This window comes from Corvus brachyrhynchos, unplaced genomic scaffold (genome assembly GCF_000691975.1).
Source record: "Corvus brachyrhynchos isolate BGI_N302 unplaced genomic scaffold, ASM69197v1 scaffold279, whole genome shotgun sequence".
Classification (NCBI taxonomy): domain Eukaryota; kingdom Metazoa; phylum Chordata; class Aves; order Passeriformes; family Corvidae; genus Corvus; species Corvus brachyrhynchos.
The window spans coordinates 4,588,573-4,614,925 of NW_008246060.1; the positions used below are offsets into that span (position 1 = coordinate 4,588,573).

The following is a 26,353-nucleotide window of genomic DNA, read 5'->3' on the forward strand; positions in this document are numbered from 1 at the left end:
ACCTTGGGAAGGAAGAGAGGAGGATGTGGATTGAAGAAACTGGAGCCCTGAGGGCAATCCTCTAAAAATATATTAGAACAGCACTGTCAGTAATAGTATTCTCAAGACATGCAAGTCCTGCACTCTTAATTGAAAAGTGCCAGGGGTAAGGTGCTCACCTTGAAACTCATTATCTGTTTAAAATAATTTCTTTCATTTTCTACTGCTAAGGATTTGTTTTAAACTGAAGTAAGAGTTTGAGTCTGAAATGCCATTTTCTTTTTGTTCTGAGGGGCAGTTCTTTCAAAGGGAATGGTAGAGTACAGCTAATAGAACCTGGTTTATTTAGGGTATATATTTATGGTTTACCAGTTATTTAGTGCCTCTGAGTTTAATAATATTCCTCTTCTCATCCCAAAATATGAGAGATTTAACCATAAATCTAGTTTAAAGTGCCATCTTTATGTGTGTGTATATATGTATTTATCTTTGCATGTATCTTTGGGCACTACTGTGGTTTGGGGGCTGCTTTAGGGACCTTGTGCTGGAGTGGTTGAGGTCTAACTAAACAAAAAAAGCAGAAAAAGAGAGAACTATAACTTCTCAGAACAGACTGAGAACAGAAGCATAAAAAAATCCACTGACTTACGTAAAGTCACACACAGAATCTTATACACGCACAAGGCTTATTGAATATGATTATTGATTACTAAATTTTTCCCTGATTATTATGAAATGAGAGAAGATTTTGTGCTAGGATTAGGAGTCTGATATTCTGTCCTTAAAGTTCAGAACAAATAGTTGAAAAACTAGAAAAAGGACAGTTTACTCCCAGGACAGCGATAAAGTCTCTCTGTCAGTTGAAGGCTGAAGCCCAGGGCATGCAGTGATTATTGAGTAATTCATATCAATGTGTTGCAGAGCAGAAGAGAAAGAGAAATTGAAGACTAGGAGGAGCAATAGGGTGTTCCAGCTTTAAGGGCTACTTTACTTATCTCTGGGCTCACACTTAATCCAGAGTTCAATTCAGCAGTTTGCAAAATCAATCTCTCTGTTCCCGATTCACCTTGAGATCCTTCGGCATCTCTCATTAACCCTGTGATTCGGGAATAAGGCAGCCATGTGTGTCTGAAGACAGCAACCTGTCGTAGAGTGCTGCTCTGATTTCTTCTGGGCTCTATTTGCACAGTTATCTTAGTCCCACAAAGCAGGAGCTGAGTGAGCCATGAGCTGAGTGACCCTTCTGCAGCTCTGTGCACGGCTGGGAGTAGCAGCACTCATCTGACAGGCTGCTCTTGAGACTGGTAAAGTAATTGGCTCACTCAAACTGATAAATACTTCATGCTTCCTGAGCCATACAGTAGCAACAGGAATTAGTTTGGCCTTTTTTTGCCTTCCCTTCAGACTCACCAGAAGGCAGGAAGGTAACTGCCCCACCAAAGGCTGTGGATGCTGAGGCAGGATGCTCCCTGCTTGGCAGCGGACCAAAACCTGACAGCATCCAGCCATGAGCTCAGCAAGGATGGGGCTGGGGCAAACCACTGAGCATCTCTGATGGTTTTGTAACACCCCTTATGCAGGGAGACAAACAGCAATACATGGAGCTTGCTGTTCCCTCTAGCTTTTCCCATGTTTCATTTAGTATTTAAGTTACGAATCCAAAGTTTGTTTTGTTGTTTATTTCTTTTTTTCTTGGTGGTATTGAGCAGTGTGGCAGTGTCTGTGTGAAACAAACGGACAAAAAAGAATCCTGACTCATTCTGGGAGGAAGGGAGATGGTGGCTGCTTGATTTCACCAGTGAGAGCTGCTCTCCAGACTTCACTAATCCTTAATCCTGTCAGCCTGGGACAGAAGGAATCATACAGCTCTTTTAGGAACACAAAAGTCATGTAATCCATCACCTCAATACCAGGTGTTGGGCTGAGGAAAAGGGTTCATTACTGGTCCAGAACATGCTGAATTCCACAACAAGTTCTTTCACCTAAGCCGTCCCTGTGTCACGTCCTCACTTGTGTCAGCGCTTTTCAGAACAAAACCTGTCCCTGGCACTGAGCTACAGGTCTAGGACCAAGACATGTCTGGAATCCTAAGGTTCATTTCTCCCCATCTCACTACACTTCTTCTTTGTCTTTTAGACCTGTTCATGGCAGGAGGAAGTTACTCTTTAAGGCCACTTTCATGAGCAGCTTCAAGCTGCGCTCACGAGGAGCTACCATTCAAGTCTATGTTCTGTGACTGCTTTATACTTCAAAATCAGTCCTCAGTAAGTCTTTTGAAATCTGTTTTTATGCAGAAATTTCCAATATACTTGAAAGCTTTGGAAAGACCTGATTTTGTGGGATGTAGAGTTGCCTCAGGAAAGCACTAAAGAAAGTTTCAGGCACTTTCTTTGTGCCTCCTTAGCTTCTATTCACACCAAAATATTTTGTGTGGTTTATGTAGTTTTTCTGAAGAACAAGACAATCTAATTTACTTAAATATTTAAATAAGCTTCTGCATGTTTACTTCCAAGGGCTTGAAGGTAAATAACTCATCACTTTCTAGATCAGTGACTGTTCAGCAAAGAGTGACTGCATATGTAGAGGATGGGCTAGTGGTCAGACATATAACAGGATTAAACACTGGACAATGGATATATCTGTGTGGTTGAGAGCTTACACACACATTTTTTAGCCATGCTCCAAGCTGGCTGAGTCCTGCTGTGGAGGCTTGGTGCTGCTCTTCAGCAGCTGGAAATGCAATTCCATCGTGTTGCCAAAAGCACCTCAAGAACCCTTGGCTTGATATGGTTAGTCATTGCTGTGGAGGTATATAAAAAGTCACCCAAATTAAATATGCCCTAGTTTATCAGTTTTTTTCTTTTTATTTTTTGGTTGGTTGGGTTTTGTGAGGTTTTTTTTCACCTACATTGAAAATCTCAATCATGGCATCGTCAGTTTACATTTCAAATTAGAGCCATGATTTTCTTCTCTTGTTAAAGAGAAATGTTAAAAGGTTTGACCAGAGGTATTTATAGAAAACCTTGCATGTTTTTAGTGGAATAATAGGAATGTAACTCTCTCATAATATTCAAATTATGTGATTTACCTTGGGGCAAGCAGTGTGAGAAAGAAAGAAGCAGGGAGCTGGCATAGTGAAAACTTACCAATACTTGTCTTCTGTGAGGAGGAACAAACATTCCTTTAGCCCTACGCATTTCTAAGTGCTCATCCCAGGTTCTGGGAGCTAGTGGTCTGGGGGACATCCTATTTGCAGCATTGTGATAAGCAGCTGTTTCCTTGGCGAATTCATTTCTGAAAGTGAGATAATCCGATTTGAATGGAGCTGCAGACACACACCCATTCAGCCAAGCCAGGAGAAAAGGGGGAAAAGAAAGATTTTTTTTCCTCTGTGTCTTCTTTCACACTGCCATGATTCAAGGAGAGATAAAAATCTTGGCCTTGTTTCTCTCTGTCTTGTTTGTGGCCCTTGATAGCTTTGTAAGTCTGTTATTTTGCTGGAAAATACAGACTCACTTCATTCTCCTTGGTAAAATTCTTGCATCTGTAAAGCTGAGACTGTGCCAACACACAGGATTTTCATTCTGATTCAGCAAGGAATGTAGGCAAATGTTTTAAATTAAAGCATATTTTAAGCCCACCTGTATTCAGCAGAGCTCTCAGGCTATTTGTATTGAGGACTTGCAGTGCCCAAGAGTGGGAAAAACTCCTCACAGTATTGGAAATGTGTGTGCATATGAGTGCTGTACACCTCCAGGAGCCCATCTCTGATTTATCAGATGCCACAATTGTTCAGAAATTTCACAAGAAGTTTTTGGATGTTTTTCACCTTCATGTAGAAGGAAAAAAAGCTTTTGTATTTCACTATATCTTTCCTCCTACCCCTTCTCTATTTTTACATTTTCTCAAGCTGTCACAACATGCAAGAACTTGAGTGACCCTTTCTCTGGGTGCAGATTTCTCGTACAAGCTGCCTGAGCAGTTTGGTGTGCAAGCCACACTGCTCTTTTATCAGGTTCCCCCAGGCCCTGATCCATCAGCAGTCCCTGGGTTGTTGTGGTTTCTCCTCCCTGCACTCCCCACAGTGCTGTACATGGATGTAAACTGAGGTCTGAGTGAGTCTGAGCCTTGCTTGGTATGAACTTGGAACTATCCAGTGAGGAACAGACATGGAAATGGTACTAAACAATGGGTCAGAGGCAGAGGCTTTATGGAAGGTAGACAGAAGAAATTCCTTTTCTTTTCTTTTTTTTTTTTTTTAAATGACAAATGGTTCAGAATGTTGTTGGCATACAAGAGAGAGCAGGAGGATGGGCTGGCAGCTGGCCAGGCCCAGCTGCTTTACACCAGGACCAGAAGGAGCACAGGATCAAGGTGCACTCACAAAATACTGAGGCCCACTCTGGGAAATGCACATCCTGGTAAAGAAAAGTGTTTGAAAAAGTTTATGGCTAAGACCTGGTTTACTGTCATTTAGGTGGGATGTTAGGAAAAGGTTCTTTCCCCAGAGGGTGGTTGGGCACTGGAAAGGCTCCCCAGGGAATTGATCACAGTGCCAGCCTGACAGAGCTCTGGGAGTGTTTGGACAACGCTCTCAGGCACATGGTGTGATCTTGGGGTGTGCTGTGCAGGGCCAGGAGTTGGACTAAGATGATCCTTGTGGGACCCTTCCAACTCAGGATATTCCCTGATTCTATGATTCTTGATGAAAGAGGCAGTAACCAAACACAACCCATCTGACACAGGCTCTGCCATGTGACCTTCACAGATTTGCTCCTCCAGAGTCCCATTTTTTGGGGGGAATGGTCTTGATCATCGTGAGGGCACTGTGCTTATATTTGCCTGACTGTGCTGGAAGCCTTTTCAGAGCCTTTGTGCCTGTCACTCCTGTATGTCTTATCTCTCTGATTTTAATGTTATAAGCTCTCTTCTGTCATAGACACGTTTTTTAGATTAAGGAAAGTAACATTCCACCCTCCCTGCAGCATGTACAGTGTATTTACCATTAGATAACAGCATCCCAAAGGCAGGATTCACCCAAGCCTCTGTCTGTAAAATTATATCCTAGCCTTCCTAGAACATGTCTCTGCTGTGAAAAAGAAGCTGCTTCAGTAATGTGAACCCATGCCAGGAGCAGTGAGTGTCTCTACAGTAGAAAAATACATTTGTCTTGCCTGCTTAGATGAGGAACTGTCTGCCTGAGACAGAGTAACATTTCCAGATTTAGAAGTATGCTAATTTTTTGTACTTGTAAAGTATTTATTAGCTATAAGTGATTGAATCTTCTCTCTGGGGACTGAGTGGGTTAGACTTCATGGGAGTAGGATAGGTCTCTCCCAGCTGTAGCTTTGACCACTTAAATGTTTCACATGGATGCTTTTGTAGCTGTGTAGCAGTGGCAGTCCAAAGGTTAAATGACTGCCTTTCAGCTTCTGCACAGCAGTTACAGGGGATTAGGTTTTCTCAGTGGGTTTCTAGGTACTCATGTATCAGAGTTCCCTTGCTATGATTTCTTCCTTTTTCTGTAATCTTTCCAAGGAAGCCAGTGACCTCTTCTCACCAAGATTGTTGCAGATGATGATATTTTTCCCTGTAGCAAGCCACAAAACTTTTCTGTTGTGTTCTTAGAAGGTTATTGTTGGGGGGTTAAAATATCCCGATGCTATCTCATGAGAGAGAAAGGTGGTAACTCACTGATTGATGAGAGTCCCTGTTGCTCTCCATGTTCTCCTGGCCCACACGTCCCTTCGAAGTATTTGGTTGAGCCCTTCTTCCCAGCACAGTTTCTTTGTTTACTTTCTGAATTTCCTTCTGGAAATACCAGAGTTTCTTTTTGTATAATAAAAAGGATTGAGCAGTTTATATGTGTATGAGAAGGAATATGGCAAAGGGCAGTGAATAAAGTATGTGCCTTTAGCCAGCAGCTGGTGTGACTCTGCTGGGTGGTCTGGCTGCACTTCATTTGTTATGCTCCTGTGAAAGGATCAGCAGATTTAACACTTAGTTAAATAATTAGTTCACAGTTATGCTTTTTACAGGACACTTCTCAGCACCTGTCAGGGGTGGTTTGAAAGTGGAATACACTGGATCGAGTCCAGCCAGTTTACAAGAGATTTTTATTATGTTCAGCCCATGCTCTCCTCTTGGAGCATTATTAATCTGGTAATGATACTAGAGGAGATTCTGAAAGAGAATGTTGCTTCCCTGCCTGATATGTGTGGAAGTGGGAACAAGAGGGCAGAACTGGACTGGCATCATGTTTGTGGACTTAGACTTGAGCCTGAAAAAAATCTTTAAGGCTCTAGGCTGAATGGTTCCTAAGGGAATGGAAGAGCTAAGGTTTAAAATTCAGAGGCTGAAGAAAGAAGTTGGCAGCCTGGGCACTTACCTTGGAGGTGGCTGGGAATGCAGGTGGTTCCATGGCTGGGATGTGCAGATTGACAGCATGTATTTGACAGTTAAGGCTTGCCTTAATTTGTCTGCCATGGCCTGGGATTGCCTGGGATTCTGAAAGCTGGAAATTCTTTGAGAAAGTGTTTATTTCTTGGGAAAAAGCATATTTGTTAAGTCTAATGTATATCACAGAAATCTGCTGGTTTTGAGGAGCTTCTGACAAACCACGCACAGGGATTGCTGGAAATGAACCTGGTTTGCTGCCATTAAAACTGGAGCTGGGCTCTGGAGCAGGGAATTTTGGAGTCCCTGGAGTTCTGCTGACTCCTCTTTGAGCACCAGCTGGTCTGCAGGTGGCTCCTGCTATATCTGGTGAGCAGGCTGTTTGTCACAGGTTTATTTTATTTTATTAAGGTGGTGTGGCATCCAGGGACTAAGAGGTGACATTCGGGTGCGGTTCCTGTTGATTTGGGTTCTGGAAGCAGAATGTAAACCAGAGAGGACCTGTGATACCAAGCTGCAGGAGGGGTGATGGGAAAGCTGTCATGGGTCAGCAGATTCCTCAGATTCCTGCCCAAAAACCAGATGGGTGTGACCCACCCAGAAGTCACCAAGGCTGGATGGTAACTTTGGGACATAGATGCATGTCTGATGCTTGCTGGAGGAATTGTAAGGCACCTAGGCATAGAAACCAGAGATGAGGTCTGGGAGTAGTTTCTCCTTTAAAAGGAGAGGAAATAGTGGGCATGATGGTAAATCATGTCTTTCCTGATTTGAGGCAGCACTAAATCACTTAACTGAAATTATTGTCAAATACCAAAATTGTATATGACAAGTAATGGATTGAAGAGTTAACAATAAATGCTGAAAAAGTCAGAGAGGAAAGAACAAAATAACATCTTTCTGGGAAATAAAGATTATTATTTAAGGCACAATAATCTGCATGAACTGATCTTTTTTTGTAACAGCAACTTTAAAAAGAGGTCACAGACCTCAGTCTTTAGAATTAATTAGCTCTCAGGCTGAAAGCTCCCATAATCAAGAGTATAAGAGAAAGCAGATCAGCTTTCTCGAGCTATAATACAGAAAACTGCTGCCAGGCAAGTAAATTGATCTCAGAAAGGAAGGAACAACAGAATCTGAAAGTGCAATAAAAAATGTGATCATAAAACACAACATAAAAACATATGTTTAATGCATTTTTATTCTTTATTTTCCATTTAGGGCCGTGATTATGCCGTAGCTAACATCAGCCATTACACAAATCAGTGGCAGACAGGCTGAAATACTGTTTCAATTACCCTGCTCACAGCAGCTCACCCTAGCCCTGTTACAAATAACTAGCAGATCCTCCATGGCTCCCTGGATTAAGATTAAAGATATGCAGATAATTTTAACCCTCAACATGGATTCCTCCACGGCAGAACGTAGTTTGCAGCCAGCTGCTTGTGTCCCCCAAAAGAGAGCACACTGCTGCGAGGCTCCCATGGAATGAAGCATTAGGCTAATAGTGTTTTATGACAAGGTAATGATAGACTAAAGCAAAGCAATTCATCTCTCTCTCTCTGTGTTGCGTTGTGTTAGATAGGTGGAAATGTGTTTTCTCTTCTCCAAACCTTTCCAGGCTCCTGGGGAAACGAGGCAGTCTGTGCCTGTGTCATGCTGTCTCCACAGAAGGGAGCTATATTCCACCAGCTAGGCTGCAGGGAAGCTTGTTCCTCAAAATTCTAGTGTGTTTAATCTGTTTCAGTTAAGAGGATAACTCATACAAACACAAACATAACTCCTCTGATCCCACTTTCTCTATTTCTGGAGAACCGGTGTGGTACCTGTAGGACACCCAAATGACAAGAGAAGCTAAATTATGCATGGAACAGCATCCCCCAAAAAGTTTTCTTATTGTTTGAATACCTCTGGGCTTAAAAGAAACTGGATTGTGAGCTGTGGAAGGGGAAGGAAAGATGAGCCATTCTGGGAGCTGAGTCAGATGTGAAGCCAGGCTGCTGAGCTGTGTGCTGTGAGCGCTTTGCTCGGGGCGAGCGCTGCCTCAGTGACAGAGAGCATGGAATTGTCCTGGATGGAGCTGGGCAATTCAGGGCAGGATATTGCAGTGTCTACTTTGAGCTGACCAAGCCCTCCTCAGGTCCTTGGCCTTGGCTCTAACGTTAGCTTGGGATTTATATTGATGAACAATTTGCTATGAACAGGTCCTTGAAACAGCTCTTTCTTACTAGGCAAGGGAAAGAAGAGCAAAGCTATTTTCTTCCTACTCTTCAGATTTCACTGAATACATCAGTGTTAAGAGCTTATATGCAGGATGTGAGAGACGTGACTTTGCTGCCCTTAACCTGACAGGACCGCTGCCTGCATGTTGTATGGGCTGGTGAAGTGCCCTAGCCATCGGTCTGCTGAGTTTTTTGGTTTTCAGTGAACAGCAAAATATTGATTGAAGCCAAGTAAGTAAGAGTGAGAAGTAACGTGGTAGTTAACTCCTTTGTTTAGCTGCAAATTCATGGATTTCAGACTTATTTATCTCACAGTAAATGTCCTCAGATTTAGCTTCTTTCTCTTCCAGATGGAACTTGCAGTCAGTATGCAATGCAGTAATTAATTTTCCTTTTTTTTTTCTTTTTGTTTTCTGTGATTCAGGGAGTATTTTACAACTTTAACAGGGAGGTCAGATAAAACATTTTGGTTTAAATTTTAGGGAATTTAACTGGGATCTTGTTTATAGTCCCCACAAAAGGGAATGTTGAATCTAAATCTGCCACATTTTAGATAAATTTGCCAGTCACTATGCTAAGAGGTAAGAGAGGAAGATTGGAGGAGAGCCGTGCTGAGGTGTAAAAAGCAGTGAATTAGTGAATTTGTGAGCTTTGACCATGACCTTCTCAAGGTGTTGTGGATCCTCAGAGAGGCAACATCTATCACAAGTGAAGAACTTAGATAACTGGGAAAATCCAGTTCCTAGGTTAGATGGGCTAACTCTGACCCTCAGTAGATGTCCTTTTCCTTCATTCCCACCCTGCTCTGTACTACTTGGGTATAATATGTTGTTGAAAGTTCTAAATGCTTTATAAATCCTAAAGGAGTTTGAAATGTCTACACCATTTACTAATGCACTGATTAATTAATCCTGTGTATTAGCGAAGGTAATTTGCTCAAACATTTCAGCACACATGTGCTGTGTCTGTGAATACTTTCATTCCCAGGGAGTAGGTTTAGATTGGATATCAGGAAGGAATTCTTTACTGTGAGGGGTGCCAAGGCTCTGGCAGAGTTGCCCAGAGAAGATGTGGATGTCTCATCCCTGGGAGTGCTCAAGGCCAGGCTGGAAGAGGCTCTCAGTAACCTGGGATAGTGGAAGGTGTCCCTGCCCATGGCAGGGGGTTGGAACTGGACAATGTTTAAAGTCCCTTCTTTCTCCTTTTGCAGAGAAGTTGTGGTTATTTATATGGTGTGACCAGATGAGTGTGTGTGTGTGTGTGTGCACAGCAGGGAAACGCAGTGAGTAAAGGAAGAAGAGGAAAACAGCGTCATAGGAATGGATTTGACTCTGGTTGTTTTTCAGTGAGTAAAGGAACCCCCTCAGATACGGCACTGCCTTGTGGGGGTGCGAAATGGTCAATTAGACATAATCTGCTGGAGGACATCTGTGACATTTTACTCCTTTCTTGTCAGCATGCTTGCCAGAATGATGGATGAGACGTTTGCAGGAAGGGAAAGTCTGTTCTCTTGTGTTGGCTTTTGTTGTGTTTTTGCAAGACAAAACCCTTCCCCTGTTTTGGGTTGCAATGTTGAGACATCACATTAGAGACACCAGCCCTGTTAGTGGGACAACAAAAGTACAGCATGTGGTAAATAGTTCAGGAGTGAGAGAGGATATTGGTAACCATGACAAGGAATACATCTATGAGGAAAAGAACCAGCACTCTCAGAGAGACCTGAGAGATTTAGGGACCTCACGCTGCTGAAGTTCCTGAAAAAGGCAGTTATGGGCAGCTCCACAATTGCATAGGTGGGTTGGTGTGTGTTTAGACACACAGATTTACTTGATTATCAGATGTGGAAGTGTCACACTCACAGATCATTAAGCCAAGGCTCCAATACATTGCCTTGTGATGAAATAATTTGCTGTAAAGAGTAACTGTAACTCCTGTACTTAAGACATAAGTGTAACAGCCCTCCAGATGAGGTCAGAAAGTTCTTTTCTGTGCTGCAGCTGGTTTTGTAGTAAAAATAATGCTGTGAAACAGCTATTTACTTTTGTTCCAAATGTGACTTTTAAATGAAAGGGAACTTGTTTCAAAAATAATGACAAGAGGGGTTTTTTTTTCCAGAAACACAGCCCCGAACCTTTTGTTGTGGTAGGACTGAGCAGAGCCCAATCTAAAAATATGCTTATCACCTGAAAGTCCCAGTGATTACTGAAAAGTCTGAGCCCACGAGGAAACTCAGTACTCTTGTACTCTTGGCAAACTGAGAATTAACTCTGGTTCTGTGAAGAGGAAAGACCACATCTGCCCCCTTCAAGGAGTGCAGCTTTCCCCCAGCTGAAGCAAATCCTTGCAGCTCCCAGGCAAAGCAGTAAGGGAGAGGCACCTGAGCTGCTCTGTTTTCCATGTGCAGAGGGACAGCTGGGAAGGAGTCACAGCAGCCACAGTACAAGGCAGGGAGAGAAGCAGCAGTCAGGTCTTGCTGAGAGTTCTCTGAACAGCTCAAGATTTTGGCTGCCTCTAGGAAAGGGTTGGTATTACCTCTGGGTAGATACAGTGAGGGAATAATTCCTGTGGTGGGAAAGCTTAGGTGCCAGAGGGCTCTTTGAAGGGAGTGGTTGAATGACCTTGAACAAAGACAGGCAAGGCAAGTTCCCTCTATTCCAGCTCCCACCGTGCATTAATCTCCTGACAATGCAGTTAAGTGAGAGAATTCTCTCTAGTCCCTGAAAACACTAGCAGACAGTTACCACAGAGGAAAGTGCAGAGACTTAAGAAGCCAAAGGGAAACTGACAGAGCTTTGCAAAGCACTTTTTTTTCCCCTAAATTTTGTAGGGCTGAGGAGGTGTTGAGAGTTATGAAAGCTCTCAGTTTCTTTTCTGCCAGGGTTTTAAAATCACATGAAGCAGACACAATTGATGAAGTTTTCCATTACAAAAACGAAGATCTGCCATGTACAGAGAACCTGGCTTCCTTTTAGAACAGCAAGCTAAAGAGGCTGGATACAAAGTGCTCCTTGCTTATCTATATCGAGGACTTAGCTGCTCCATCCTAAGTGCTGTCACCCACTCCTAATGGCCACTAATGGCTCTGGACCAGATGTAGAAACCATTTGAAAACCAGTCATCTTTCTGACAGATGTCTCTTTTCATCATTTCCTTGAATCCGCTCAGACTGTTGCATCTTTTAATTTCAGGGAACAGAGTAAGGTGGGGTCTGTGCCCATGCGAGGGAATGTTTTGAAAGTCAAACAGCAGACAGAGAAGCCACAGTCTGTGCCTGTCTCTGCTTGGGTGAGCAGAGCCTGCTGTCACCAGCATTTCTGACCTGAATGCAAATTCAAGATTCAGTTCCTGCAAATAGCCTCTACTTGAGCTTATTATTCACTGTTCATTTGCCCGATTGCTGCCAACAGTCACATTCTCTGGTGTGTTCAGCTGGAGAGAACACGCAATGGGTGTAAATACTGCTGATGTGAATTCACTAAGGGATCCAAGTGACTGTTTCTGTTAGTTTTGCGGCATTCCCCAGTTCTGTTTGTTGCCATGCAGTCAGTTCTCAGCCATTGCTCCCTGGAGATATACACCAAGGCTCAAAACATTGTAATTTAATGCAAAGGAAGAATAGGAATAAGTTCCTATCACAAGTCAAATCACTCATTGCTCAGCTGGTGACTGATAAAAGTTTTTAAGTCCTGGCTTTCTCAGCTCCTCATTTTATCTGAGCTGGAAGACTCTCATTTATTCTGCGCACATGCCATGAAAGCTTTTGCTCCTTTCACCCCCTTTTTACCCATTGTCTGCTCAGAAGTCTGATGCTGTCCTTCAGTTTGTGGTTTTCCTCCCTCAAAGCAAACCAATAAGGGAAGTGGGGTTCTTCCAATGCCTGCTCCACTGCCTGGTACCCATATCAGACAGACTGTTTGCTTCCAGTTGTACCTGGCAGGATGTAAGCAGTGACCATGAGCTTGTAAAATGGGGACCTAAGTGCCTTTTTAAGTAACTGGTACCATTACCTTATTACTTTTGTTTCTTATACGCTTAGTTTTGAGCTGAAAGCCTGTTCTCTTCTCTTGTTTTCCATACAAGAAACCAATAGTTCTCATCCCTCTGCCCCGAGGCTGTGAGTAAAGAAGTCTCTAGTTTCGTTTAACGGTTGAGTTGTTTGGCAGGTTCCCTTGTGCTGTAATGAATTAGAGTCATTGCAAGGTTGTTTCTCTTTGGTATTTCTGGACCTTGAGAGAATGAAGCCACCTGGTTTAGATGCTTTTTAGCCGGTTTCTCAGTTGACACTCTTCTCCCCAGTCCAGAGAACAGACAGTTCTGCCATTGCCTGAACTCTCTGTCTTTCACTTTTGACAGCAGCAGCACTGTGGGTCAGTTCTCCTGGGATACCATATTTCCACAGCACTGATTTCCTTCTGGTCACTGCAAGTTCTTTAACCAGAACAGGACTACAGGACTGGGATCCTTTTTTTTTTTTAATCTGGCCACATCCACTGAAGTTGTCCCAGATCAAAAGATTGTGTAGCAACAGAGGAGTTCAATGCTGATCATCTCAGGCAATTGGTGCGGGGATGGGGTTAGATCAGGCAATAGCACTGCAGTTGGAATTCTGATGAGAACATGATGCCACTGGAAAATGCCAACCCAGTCAGTAAAATGTGGAATGGCAAATGTTTTTCTTTATGAATGCACTTCCCCACTCGGAACAAGCGCTTTTCATTGTGGAGTTACTCTTCTGCACAGTGATTAATGTCTTTATCTGCAACTTTTTAAAAGTAATTGAAGGAAATTCAAGCTGACATCAAGCTGCCAAAAGCCAACTGTAAGTAGGTCTGGGGCCTGTGCTGGTTGTATTGCTGCTTTCCCTGTGCATGTGTCATTCACAGCATACAGTGAAGGCAGAGGTCCCTAAGCTGTTCTTTTCCAGCTTACATGCTGAGATGGGATCAAGTGGTTCGTCCCTTCCAGAAGCACAGACACGCCATGGATAAGTCCAGAAAATGAGATCAAAGTCTGGCTGCATTCTTGATAGTTATTCTGAAAGAAACCCATTCATGCTTTTGCCATTTGATCTGCAGCTGAAAAAAGTTTGAAGAACAAGTGCCTGTAATGATGCTTTTAATTGTGGCTAATGCATTGTGTGTTATGGCACGGAGTTAGGAAACGTGGCTCTTCTCTGGGAATTCCTCTGTCAAACAGGCTCTGGATGAACAAGAAGCAACACATGGAATTCTCCTCCAAGGGCTGCAGCAACTGTGGCCATCTGCCGAGAAATAGTGATTCCTGCAGCAGTGAACTATTTCTGAAGCAGCTTCAGTGAGCTGCAGGAGCTTCATTTCCACGGAATCCATTCCCAGGAGGTTTCTCTGGATCTCAGGTGGCTGCGGTGTCGCTCCAAAGCAATGAGCCTTGTGAAGAAGCTCAGCAGGAAAGTGGGGCAGAGGACCTGCAGTGGTCACCACATCAGAACATGTCCAGCACCCGGGAACGTGTGCGGTCCTGGCTGTAGCTCATGTGAGAAGAGGAAGGAACCCAAGGGCTCCTTGTCTGTCATCACAGGTACCTGATTCTTGAAACCTCTTACAGCTCTGGGATTTGATTCCACTGTTGATGTAACCAGAGTCTGAGTTGGGTGCCCATCTGCATTTAGATCTCTGCATGCCTGGCCCTCCTGCCCCACTGAATTCCTTTGTGAACATTGATTGCTTCATCAGAGCACACTCTCCCCAGCTGCCTTTGGGCTCCTTTCAGATTTTTCACAGTATTAAGATCCGTTGCTTTGTGGGAAGAGATCAGTGGATGTCTTCTGTTCCATCAGGAAGCTCAGACTTCAGGATTTTCTCATTTGCAAGCAGTATCAAGATGTCACCATTGCATACACAGGTTGTTGCAACCCTTCATACCACTTTTTTAAGATGCCTGTGCAAGGGCAAAGCAGGAATCTGGAGGAGACCCCACAGTTTGCTGGGGCCAGAGATGCAGCCCTTGTGCTAACAGCAAACACACCTCTAAATTAGGAGTGTTGTCTCTGCCTGGCACCTCACATCAACACTTTCCTGCCAAAAGCAGCACAGGGGAGTGGTGTCTAATAACAGCTGGAGCAGTGGCAATGAAAAGGTGCTTCTGCCTTGTGCTCAGTAAACTGAACAAAGCCTGAGCAACTGTGCTTTTGGGAGAGAAAAGTGAATCAATAACTCGATGAGGACTGTCAAGTAATGCTGTTGTCTGCAGTGCCTTTAATGGCTTTGGTCAATAAACTGCAATTATTTTACAAATATGTGTTGTGTTCTCTTCTAAATCTATCTCTCAGCTTCCTATATGAATTTTTTAAATGAGAAATATCCTAAGAGCTTGCATTGTGTAAAATCTGTACTTAAAATCAATTGGTGTATAACAAAAGGCCTGGGTTTGCTGTTCCAAAAAGCACACATATAAAGTACCATGTCTTCTGTAGTACATTTTCTTCTTTTTTTAAAAGGAAAGTTCATAATATATCGTCATTAATAAATTTTCAGAAACACTTCAGACATATATATTTTTTCTGTATCTGTTTTCTTTAGAGGCTGGAATTTGTCTAAGTACCACAATACATTTTGCTTCACAAAATTTAAAAGAAGAAAGTAGTCTCCACACACCTCTACTGTATGAATTTCTCTGTCTGAATAATTTTTACTTTTGCTGTGCTGTAAGCTGTAGTCTGTACCTGCCTTTATTTTAGAGTAATAACAATATAAAGATTCTTCTTACTATACCTAGAACTTAGTTGCTTAAGGGGAAATTGCTTTTTCCTTTAAATATTAAAAAGAAGCAACGGGGAGGTAGAAGAAAAGGACACAATTTATTCAAAACAGAAACCAAGCTCAGCATAGGAGGCTGCGTTTTGCTGTCTGCTCTTCAAAGCATATCAAGATGATAGCTTTCAAATATTTAAAGGTGTGCTATTTACTCAAATGTGCAGGTGTCTGTAAAAAAAAATCCAGCAAGAATGATCTTATCCTTAGATAGCAGTGTTCCCCCTCAGTCCTACCAGAGGATCAGCAAGAGCAAGGAAAAGCAAAAGATTATTGACAACGAGATGATCAGAACATTTTCAAAGATGAAGAAAGGTGCTAGGGGTTGTTTCAAATTTCCTGGGCATCCAGCTCCTCTGTAGATTGGAATATTTCTCCTGTTTTATTTACCTTTAGTTAAGTGAGTAGTGTACACAAGCCCCTGGCCTTACTGAAAGAAAATATTCTGGTAACAGTCATTGAAGCCTTTTTGCTTTTTTTCTGCACAATGTGTTGATTTCCTAAAGTGTATTTCAGTGGGAGCAAGATCTTCTTGAATATTCTTGACATTTTATCTTTGAAGAACCACTAAAATCTGATCCCATTTGCCCAAATGGGCTAATCTGGTTAAAGTGGGAGGGGGAAGAAAATAGAGAACCATTGCAATAGGCAGCAGCATTGAAATTCTATTGGAAAAGGAGGAGTGCTGGCCCCCTGGGGCATCCAGCCTCTCCCAGCCAGCTCCTTTATGTAGGAACTGGCATCTCTGCATCCAGCCAGCCCTCCCTGGGGCTCTGGCACTGGGGGTTAATCTCACTGAGGAGAAGGTGCTGACAACAATGCAGAGACTCAGGAGTTCTCAGAGAAGGACAGCATTGTTGCTTCAGAACAAAATGTCTCTCCCCAGCAGCCTCTGCTCCAGCAAACGTGTCCCAGCACATGCTTGTCTCCATCAGCTGATGGGTCTAAGCTGCAGCACGCTTACCTTTCTGCTTTAATAGCCTGGCAATGCCACTCTAAATTAACAGTGTTCACTCCAAGTAACCTCTGTGTTTCACACACTGCTCAGACTGTTGCAGGAAATGTAAAGATCTGCTGAGGTAAATAAATTTAAGATTAGCTACTGTGTATTTTGTAGCTATTGTATGTTTTTACATAATATGGAAAAATAACTTGATACCACTTGATACATCAGGTTTTATTCTGTTTGCAAAAGCAGTCTTGAAAATGTGTGGTATATTTTTAGCATGGACCTTTTGCTTCTTTGCTGGGGAAAAAAAAAATAGTATCTACCTACCTTACAACTCAAAGGGTAAGAAATTTGAGAAATGATGATAGAGTTCAGAGTGCATGCCTGCCTGTCATGAGCTCAATCACAGGCTTTTCCCTGTTCAGTTTCTTTCCCAACATCTGGCAACAGTGCTGTGAGTTCTGTAGTTCTTTGATATTACTACAGATACCCTTTCACAAAGCCGATAGTTCAGTGGCAGGAGAGGTGGGAGCACCTAGAGACCCCATTTCACTTGGCAATGGAATGGTAATGTATTTCTGGGACTGCTTTTCTGGAGTTAGGAAACATAGGGTGTACAGAAAGGCATTTGCAGGTCTGCTCTTGGAGTATATTCATGTGTGCAACCTGAAAATGCAGCATCAAATTGCATCTTGAGATAGGTAAAGGTGGGAGATTGACTGTCCAGAGGCACAAGGACAAAAAGGACCCCACATCAAATCATCCCTGTTTCCAGAATGCATGATGTGTTTATGGATCCATAGGATATAGGCATTGCTATTTGAAAACAACAGCTTAGAGGGTTTTTTCCTTATACCCTGTTAATGACATATTCAAGCTTTGCATTAACCACCTGAGAGACAAAATTAAGGAAGCTTTTTTTCAATGGAAAGGAATTCTCCTCATGTTTAGCACTTGTTTGATAGCTTCTTCATGGGTTTCCTCTGAGATAATTTAGAATATGGTTACATAGGTCCTAGAGATGTACTAGGACCATGCTCTAAGGATAGGAAGGGCTGGATATTGCCGTTCTCTTTGTGGTCAGTGGGAATTTTGTTAAAGCTGAGGCTTTCCTGGAACAAATCAAGACTATTGAATTTTTACTGCAGCTTTTAATATTTTAATATTAATTATAATTTAATAATTAATTAATTATTTAATAATTTAATATTTTAATACTTTTCCATATTATGTAAAAACATACAATAGATACAAAAGATTTTGTAGTTGCTTCAGGGTGTTCGAAGAGTTCAACGATTGCAGTACTGGACTTGCAGGCTTTGGGAAGGTAGCAAATTGATTCACAGAAGAGGAGTGGGAGAGCACAGGGCCCAGTGACTGCCTTCCCTAGAGCCCAGGCTGTGCTTTGGTATTTAGGAATTCTCATGATTCATTCCTTCTTGTACACCTAGTCTCTTTAAAAGATGATGGGATAATATTCTTCTCTTTCCAAAAGCTGCATAGAGAGGCAATGATGCTTTCACACGTGCCAGCACCGACAGAGAATGGAGAAGGCTTGAAAATGGTAAGAAGAGGCACATCAGAATAGGCTGAACCATTTTCAGAAGCCTTTTGAAAATGACAATCCTATTTGACTCCTTTCCAAACTAGAGGAAACTTTCGCACGGTTTTCTGGCAGGATTCGCAGGTGCCCTCAGTATTCACTGGGTACAAATAAAAGACTGAAGGGGGACTTATGGCTCCCTGGTTTGAGCCTGACTTTGTTCTGGTCTTGGCCCAGACTAGAACAGCTTGAGTGCAATCCATTAGGTACGGGCCACCAGAGGCCAGCTGGGACATGCTGTGGCCACGCCTGAATGTGCTCAATGGCTCCATGGACAATCGCTTTCATAAAGCAAGACATTTTTTCACATGGAATGAATAATGCTGTCTCTTCTTTACCAGTAAGTGTTGTATGTGTGTGTACACCCGCAGGAATGTTTACCTTCCATGTATTTGAGATGCCCTTTCTGTGTGATGCAGAGGCCAGCGACACCAGTCACTCTCTCTGGACCCTCTTTATTGCCCTCAGTAACTCAGCTGGCATCATGGTGCCTGTTTCTCTACAGTGATCCTGGGGCACAAAAAAGGAGCTAATGCAAATGCCATGGCTTTTTCATCATAGCAGAAATGTGGAGAGGAAAAACAAAAATCAATGTTGTCAAGTGAGCAGAATCAATAGGGAAAGCAGAGTTAGCATCAGGCTGCTTGGAGAACGTTACCAGCAATATGAGGTCGCTTGTATCCCACAGAACAGCCACAATAAGGTGACTTAAAAACTTGCTAATGAGTCTGGCAGCCCGTAAGGGAGAGGCAGTGTGTTGAATTCACATTTGTGTCGGTTTCATCAGGCTTTACAAGCCCTGGGAGGCTTTTTAAAGGGAAGATAATGTTTTGGCTCTGTGCACTATTTGCAGCTGAGGAATAATCAGAACAGAGAAGTATGACTTGCCTTAGTGCCTGTGCCTTGCAAAGGTGCAGGCAGACACTGCAAACCCTGATCTTCTTAGTAGCTGTGTTTATATGCCATTTTCATGTTGTGCAAAGGGCACAGTTCTTAAGAGCTGACCTTTTGAACAGAATAGGAGGGCAATAACCCCTCTGGCTTGTGAGCAGAGGTCTGCAAGGAGGGGAGAGGGGTGAGCCACCAGGAGCAGCACTCCAGTGCAAACACTGTGATGCTGCTTTCACAAATTTCTGCTGGGAATTCTTTGGTGTAATTGCAAGAGTTTGTCATAGAGAAATAGGCCATATGTTCCCTCGTTGTCTGCCTGTGTGAGTAAAAAATGACAGTCTTAACAGCAAGAAAGAGGAGGAGATGTAATATTCTAGAAAACATGGTTGGTTTTATTCAGAGGACAGAAGGTGAGTGAAATTAAGCAAAAGCTTTCTGCCTCACCAGTTTCCTCCTTTTAAGTAAAAACTTATAGACTGCTGACAACTGTTATGCAAAACCAGAATCAATAGCTCATACTAGGGCTGAAATTTCTAAAGACTGCCAACTTGATTCATTTTTAAGTGCTGATTCAAGGTCAAAATTCGTAGATCGTATGCAGCATATGGTGAGAACCTTTGAATTGTTCCTAAAGCTCAGTGTCTTGTCCAAGCATAATGATAGCACAAATTCACTACTAGTGGTACTCTTTTTATTTGCATCTGCTCATTCAGGTGACAAGTGTAGGATCAAAGTGGCTGCTGAGGCAAACTTTGTAGCATAATGATGTTTAAGTCCATAAATCTGTGTTCAAGAAGACTGTGGGCTTAAATACTTTTTTTTCAAGGATTCCTCATAACTGGTGAGTGGTCAGTTGAAAGGAAAGAATTGTTTTCCTGGAGAAAGATGACCCTGGGCAGGTCTTTTCTTTGGACTTGTGCATTCATAGTCTAAAATCCAAACATCAGTATTATGCTTTTGTAGCACTTTGTGGATTGCATCTCTTCTTTACTAGCTGAATAGACCCTCGTAGATATTGTTGCAATGGGCAGCCTGAAATGCGAGAGAGAAACGTGCGGCATTGCCGTGCATCATATTTGTCCTGCCCTGCTGTCAAGTTTGAGCCTAACAATGAGGACATCTGATTCCAGTGTGTGAACATATGTGCTGGCCATTTAGCTCCATGAACAGCGGTGTTTGCAAATACTAATTTGGTGTTGAATCTTGTAATATCAAGGCCACTTCTGACTGCAGACACCTTTGATATATCTTCCAATTTAATGAAATAGGACAAAAAGCAGAAATTGCTCTTCTTGTCAGACTGAGAATTAGTTTGAATGGTGTTAGGTCAAGCCAGACACAAAAAATGTCAATAGCTCCTGTTCCCCAAAAACATGGACAGAGTGGTACATCTGAACATCAATGCATTGGGGTTATTTTGGATTAACATGAGAAGCAAACCCCAAATTTACACTTTGGTTATGGGAATTCTTCGCTAGCCTGTTGATGTCTGTCCACAGGAGCAGAAACTCTGGTTCATGGCACAGACATTGGAGTCATCTGAAGGATTTAGGCAAATAAATCTGCACAAGCTGCTGACTGCAGAAGAGAGGCTGCTTGCCATCTTGTGCCTCACAGTATACTGGACTTCCATTCTCTTGCCAGCTTTATTTTGATTGTGTTCTGCTCAATGGCAGCACTGAGGAGGAAGAATCCCCTTACAGAACTGTGTTTTAATTTCTGCCACAGGGACACAACAAAATTCCTTATGAAATGAGCAAGAAGGGAATATGTTAGCCTGCCTTACTGGAGGCCACTGTCCATCGTTCCTGCACAGTCCTGAACCTGCTTATTCCAGTCCTCCCGCATGGTGAGTTTCTGTGGCTTTTCTCTGGATCTGTCCACGCCCACTTGCCTCTTCTGAGTCCACATATGTTTTGCTGATTTCCAGCAGCTATTCCTCTATGTGGGACTTCAGTCAGGGGTTCCTGTCCTCTCTCTGTGTTAGTAGGTGGGGGGGACAGATATTCCAGGGAAACTCTCAACTTTTAATTTGTCAGTAACTGCACAGGCCAAAGTCTTTGATGATTCTAATTCAAGCACAGGTTCCCAAGTTTCCCTGGAATTTAATGGCATTTGAGACGGGGAAATGCAGACTTGGCTATAGGCACAATGCATGCTTGAAAGTTTTGAAAATAACTTTTCTCTGCCTTTGTGTCTTCACTGTTATATTCCTCTCTGTGGAAAGCTCTGCCTTTCTTAACCAACCCTTAGCTGGAAATTGATACACTTCTCTTCTAGAAAATTTGCTCTGTGGGGATTGGAATATATTAGCTCTGAAAGTTGTCGGAAATGTTTTCCATTATTATGGGAGCTTGTCAAATTCACAGTCCATGTGGAATGCAGATGCAGCAGAAACATCGACTCTTGTGTTGATGGCAGTGCATTCCAATTATCCTGGTGTGGTGCAGGGGAGGGTATTTTTGGTCCTTGGGAAGCACAGTGGCATGATGCCACATGTTACAGGATCAAGCCTCTTCCCTGATTTCAGCTGTAAGTGTGGGGGTAAGTGATACATGAAATCTCAGCCTGAAGGAGTCCAGGAGCGAGCAGTGAAAGGAAACTGATGGAATTACAATAGCATATGGAGACAGAATTACAAGACCGAATTTCAATTTCAGCTACGCCTTTCCAGCCACTCAGGAGTCAATCAGGCATTTTTCATAAGCTAGGGCTCTGTATGGATTGATTTGTTATTGTTGCAAAGCCTTTTGTGCTGGGCTCAAAAGTTTTAACCCCTGCTGTGGGAACAGACCATCTCCCATCCCAGAAGCTGGGGATATTCCCAGATTTCTGCAGCAGAGCTTTGCCAGGGATGGTAACCCTCCTCTGGTCTTGTCATCGCTTGAAGGCAGGACCACGACACTGTCCCTGGCAATTACATCCCCATATAGGAGGAGCTGTGTTCCTAAGAATGAGTTCTGCTCCTAAAAAGTACTTTTGGAACACTGTGGGATAATGTTCAGTTTTTGGAATTCACCAGAGTTCATAAAGCATTCACTGGATGTTTTACTTCCAGTCATTCTGACTCTTTTCCTTTTGTTTTTTCCACAAAGGCAATGCAATTTACAATCTGTAAAGGAGATTTCTGGGGCTGCATTGCAACTGCCTGTCAATCACAGTTCAGATCTCACTGAAGTACTTACATTTGGGTGCCAAAAGCCAGAGATTTCCGAAATCATTGCTTCATTCTGACAACTGAGTACCCCAGATTTGCGGTGAGTGAGGAGGCAATCCAATATTTTTATTATAGTGTTGGAAATCTTTTATTAATTTAAAATGATAGTGGCAAATAAGTTTTGTGTGAAATGTCTGTTCTGACAGGTCTGAAAAGGAAAGATGTCAGAAATATGTGTAACTAGAGGATAACTTTCCTAAACTCAGATTTGTCAACAGCAAACCAGAAGGCAGAAACAATGTGAAAATGTCATTTCCCAGTGGAACCAGTTCCTAATTGACACTTGTAGTCTGCAATGCCTGTTTCTCATTCAACAGCTTTCACAGCAGAGGTACTTAAACTTTACTCCATGTTTTCTTGTTTAGTCTCAATTTCTTACTTTGACACACAGCAGAATCCTAAGGGGAAATGAAACAACAACCCTGCTGCTTGTAAGCTGATGAAACCTTTCCGGGAGAATCAATCCAGAAGAAAACTTGATATGATAGACTGCAGCTGGTTCTATGCAAGGTTTACAGAGCAGTGTCTTGAAACATGTTGATTTTTTCTTCCCCTGGAAAATCCTCCAAGTAGAGTATGCAGTTCATTTTCAGACTGTGACTTGAAAATCTGGTGAATCCTTGCATATTTTCAAAAGACATTACTGTTTCTCTCCCTCCCCGTTAAAAAAACTGCAGATGTTGGATGAGCTGGTGACAGTAAATGAAACTATATTTTTTGTAAGAATTTTAAACACTCAGATACTAGAAAGGAAGATAGTGGTGCTTTTTGAAAAGAAGGAAGGAGAAGATTTCCCTCAGCTTTTGAAAAATGTGGTTAAGGGAAGTGGTTTTGTGGAGAGGGAGCAGGGGCAAGGCTCCTCAAAGCAGGTGTATTACTCAAGCTTTTATTTCTGGCAAAGGTGAGATTTTAGGTTTGTCCTCAGGAAATCCCTGCTGGCTCAGTGAGATGCCTCTCTGCTTGGCTGACTCTCTTGGCTCCCAGTTTGTTATCTGGCTTCTGTGGTTCAATTCTGGGATTATGGCAGTCAGGGGAAGAGCCTGGAGGCAACTGTGTGGGGACAATTCCATTGAACACCTGTCCTGACAGCAATGAACCTCACCTCAGACCTGGGATGACATTGCTTAGGTCAGAGCAGATTCCTTCTTCAAGGGGACTCGTCAGATAGTCATGGTTTTCCCTGGGCTCTGTAGGGTTTTCCTGGGATATCGTACCTTTAGTTCTCCTCGTAGGGAGCACACACATCCCAGGCAGCTGAACTGGGGCTCCCCTGGACTTCCTGCTTGGCAAAAGTTTGTGACACCCAAAGGTGCTGGCAAGTCTGCACCTTTGATTTCTAGGCCTTAATTCAGTAGACAATTGCATGAATGATTTAACATGAATCAGCTCCTCAGAAACCTGTTCTTGATGATGAATGTAATTATTTGCCTTTCTTCTGCTCTTCACCTGGCCACTGTAGGGTTTCAAATTATTAATATTTTGTGATCATTTTTTCTCTTCTTTCCTGCCTCTTTCCTTCATCATACTACTTTCTTCCTTTGGTCGAAGGTGCTGTAGAGGGTTATCTGGTTTTTATACTGCCATGCAGCACTCTGCTGCCTCATATGTTTGTTTGTTTGCCATTAAACTACTCATGTGTTTCATGTGGGCTATTTCCCTGTGTCTTTCAACTCCTGTTTTTTAAATAGACAAGGCAGAAAAGTCAGTGCTAGGTTTTTTCCTGCTTACAGATTCAAAGAGTGAAGATTCAGTTGGTCATCTAAAATGCAAAGTTACTTGCAGGTCTTTTCATGTAACTATGTGGGTCTTAAATCCACATGTCATAGAGGAATTTAAAGAGGGTTTTTTCCTAACAATATAAGTAGTGCCATTAGTTTGTTTAGATGAATACCAGATCAAACTAGGAAAACATCTCCAAACTCATCTTCCACACTGAAGTAATTTTGTGTGTGACAGCTCTGTTTTTTCTGTTTACCAAAATATCTTTCATCTTTTTTTTACTTCTTTTACTGAAAGACATTTCAGTTGTTTGAAGGTCCTTGATCACCACATTCAAACTTCAGTAGTGACAGCTTCTGTGCACAGGACTCTTGTCATGTCCTTGTGTGTTTGCTTTGAGGCTCACCTAATTTAAGGTGAAAAAGAGTTTTGGGCTGCACCACATTTGTCTCTAAACTTCCAGAGCTTGTGTTGTGTGCATTCCTGGAAGCTGGAAGGCAGCAGTGGATAAGATACATGTAGGATGTTTTGGCACAAACTAAGTCCACTCAGCACCAAAGAGAGAAGTCTCGCCTTTTTTGGTTGGCTTTTAGCCCATGTTTCAAATTCTCCCAGCTGTCAGTGCCTGCCCTCACACATCTGGCTGAAAGATAATCTGTTTCTTTGAAGTTTAGTAGTTTAATCCAGGCTTTAGATTACATTATCTGACCTAAATTTTCATGTTGATTTGGATGTTCCCTTTTAAGGGCTGACCTCAAATGCTGAAGTGGTATGTGCAGCAGGGGCTGGCCTGTGTTTCAGTAAGGCCCCGGCCCTAGGAAAGCCGAGGTGTGTGTTTGACCACCCCTGACTTTGGCAGGACTCACAAGATTCAGGCAGAAGGGCAAAGCATGTAGAATCAGTCCCTAAATTTCACTTGGGGTTTGTCAGAGTGTTTAGCTCAGCTGCCTGATATTACACAAATCTTTAAAAATACCAGTTCTGCTTTGGTAAGAGGGAAAAAAGTTCTGCAGTGCCACCTTTCATGTGGGAACATCCCCAGTCCTTTTAGAATCATAGCTACCTTTAAGAGGGCTCCCTGTGCTGCAGGGAGTCCCAGCAGCAGGAAGGCCTTTTAGCAAATGTATTTTCTGTTAGTCTGAAAGGAGCATGCCAGTTATTCACTTCCTTTTATCAGCTCTTTCGTTTTGTTTTGTTTCCCTTGTAAAGTTTAGCACGTTTTCATCCCCACATCTTACACTTAGTTATTTCTCTTCACAGCTGCCTTGTTTCCCCTTTCAAATTGATTTTGCATGAAATCTGGTCTGTAGGTGGCCACAATTGGAACTGTTAAGAATTTGTCTTAAAAACAAGAAGCTCCCTCCTGCTGTGAAGACAATTTGTTAAAATAATATGCACAATTGAATATGACCTGGTCCTTTTTTTAGGCAGCCAAAGTTTCTAAACAGAAGGGAAACTGGCCTCTCTTATCCTGAAACAAGGGCATTTTCCAAGGTTGTCTTCTCTGTAGTGTGAAATGTCTTGAATTTCACTGAAATGCAGTCAATTTCAGGTGGAATTCCTTTATACTTTATTTTGACAACCACTGAGGGAAAAGGCTTGAGGCTAAATCTGAGATCTGTATCTTGTGCATTTTAGAACTAAAAGCTCAGTGAATATACTCTTCAGGGAACTTATCCATGTGTGAGTAACACATGAGCAATTAAAAAATGAAATGATTGGCTTCATTTGGTTTGCCTGAGACTAAAAAAGGACTAGCCTTAGCAAGCAGATGTGATGTCTTAAAGTGCCACACAGGTCTTACAAATATTTCTCTGGTTCATGATCCTTGAAAAAAATATACAGGATGGCTGTTGCAGAAGTCATTGGAAAAAGTAAAGAAATAACACTGAAATTTGAGATACTCCTTCTGTCTTGGTTTGAAAGACAGTTGTCTGCTAAGGAAGGCAGGAGCCTCCCTTGGAATGGCAGATGCGACCCCCTTTCCCTCTGAGTTATTATAATTTTGAAATCAAGGGGCTTTTAGGCAAAGATGTGGGAAATAGGAATAACAGTTCTTTACTATGATATATCTATATGTGTATAACCAGTCAAACAAACAGCAATAACTATGGCAGTAACAGCAAACAATCACAAACCCAGCCCCAGCCTTCTCGGCTGTCGGGCCCTTTCCCCTTGGGTGCAGTTCCGCTCGCAGCCGGCAGGGATCGCTGGCGGCTCCCGGTGAGCAGGGCAGGTGCAATGGTTCCCCCGCGGCTGCAGGGGGCGCGCCGGAGCGAGCTCGGGGAGCACGTGGCACTGGTGCCCTGGGATCCCAGGAAGGGATGGGACAAAGGCTTCACAAACCCCTGGGCAGCTGATCCCAGTGTCTGGCTGGACCCCCGGGGACAGCAAACAGCAGGGACGAGCACAAATCCCGGGTGGCAGATGCGATGCATCCAAACGGGGAACCCCCCGGGGGTTGGGGCAGGCAGGGCGAGCACGGCTACAACGCAGCGAAGGCTCGAAGCAACGGTGAGGGCAGGACGGCCATGGCCCAGTTCCCAGCGGGGCAGGGAAGGGGGGCTTGGGATCCCGGGGGTTCTCTGG

The 26,353-nt window shown here is 42.9% G+C and overlaps 1 long non-coding RNA gene across 1 annotated transcript in view; it reads left to right on the forward strand.

The window, feature by feature from the left end:
* LOC108449662 overlaps window positions 1-26,353 on the forward strand; it is a 101,799-nt gene that overhangs the window by 58,107 nt on the left and 17,339 nt on the right. The window contains exons 3-4 of the long non-coding RNA XR_001865921.1: window positions 20,557-20,677; window positions 21,924-22,085. This is a non-coding gene — a long non-coding RNA (uncharacterized LOC108449662). The remainder of the gene's footprint in view (window positions 1-20,556; window positions 20,678-21,923; window positions 22,086-26,353) is intronic.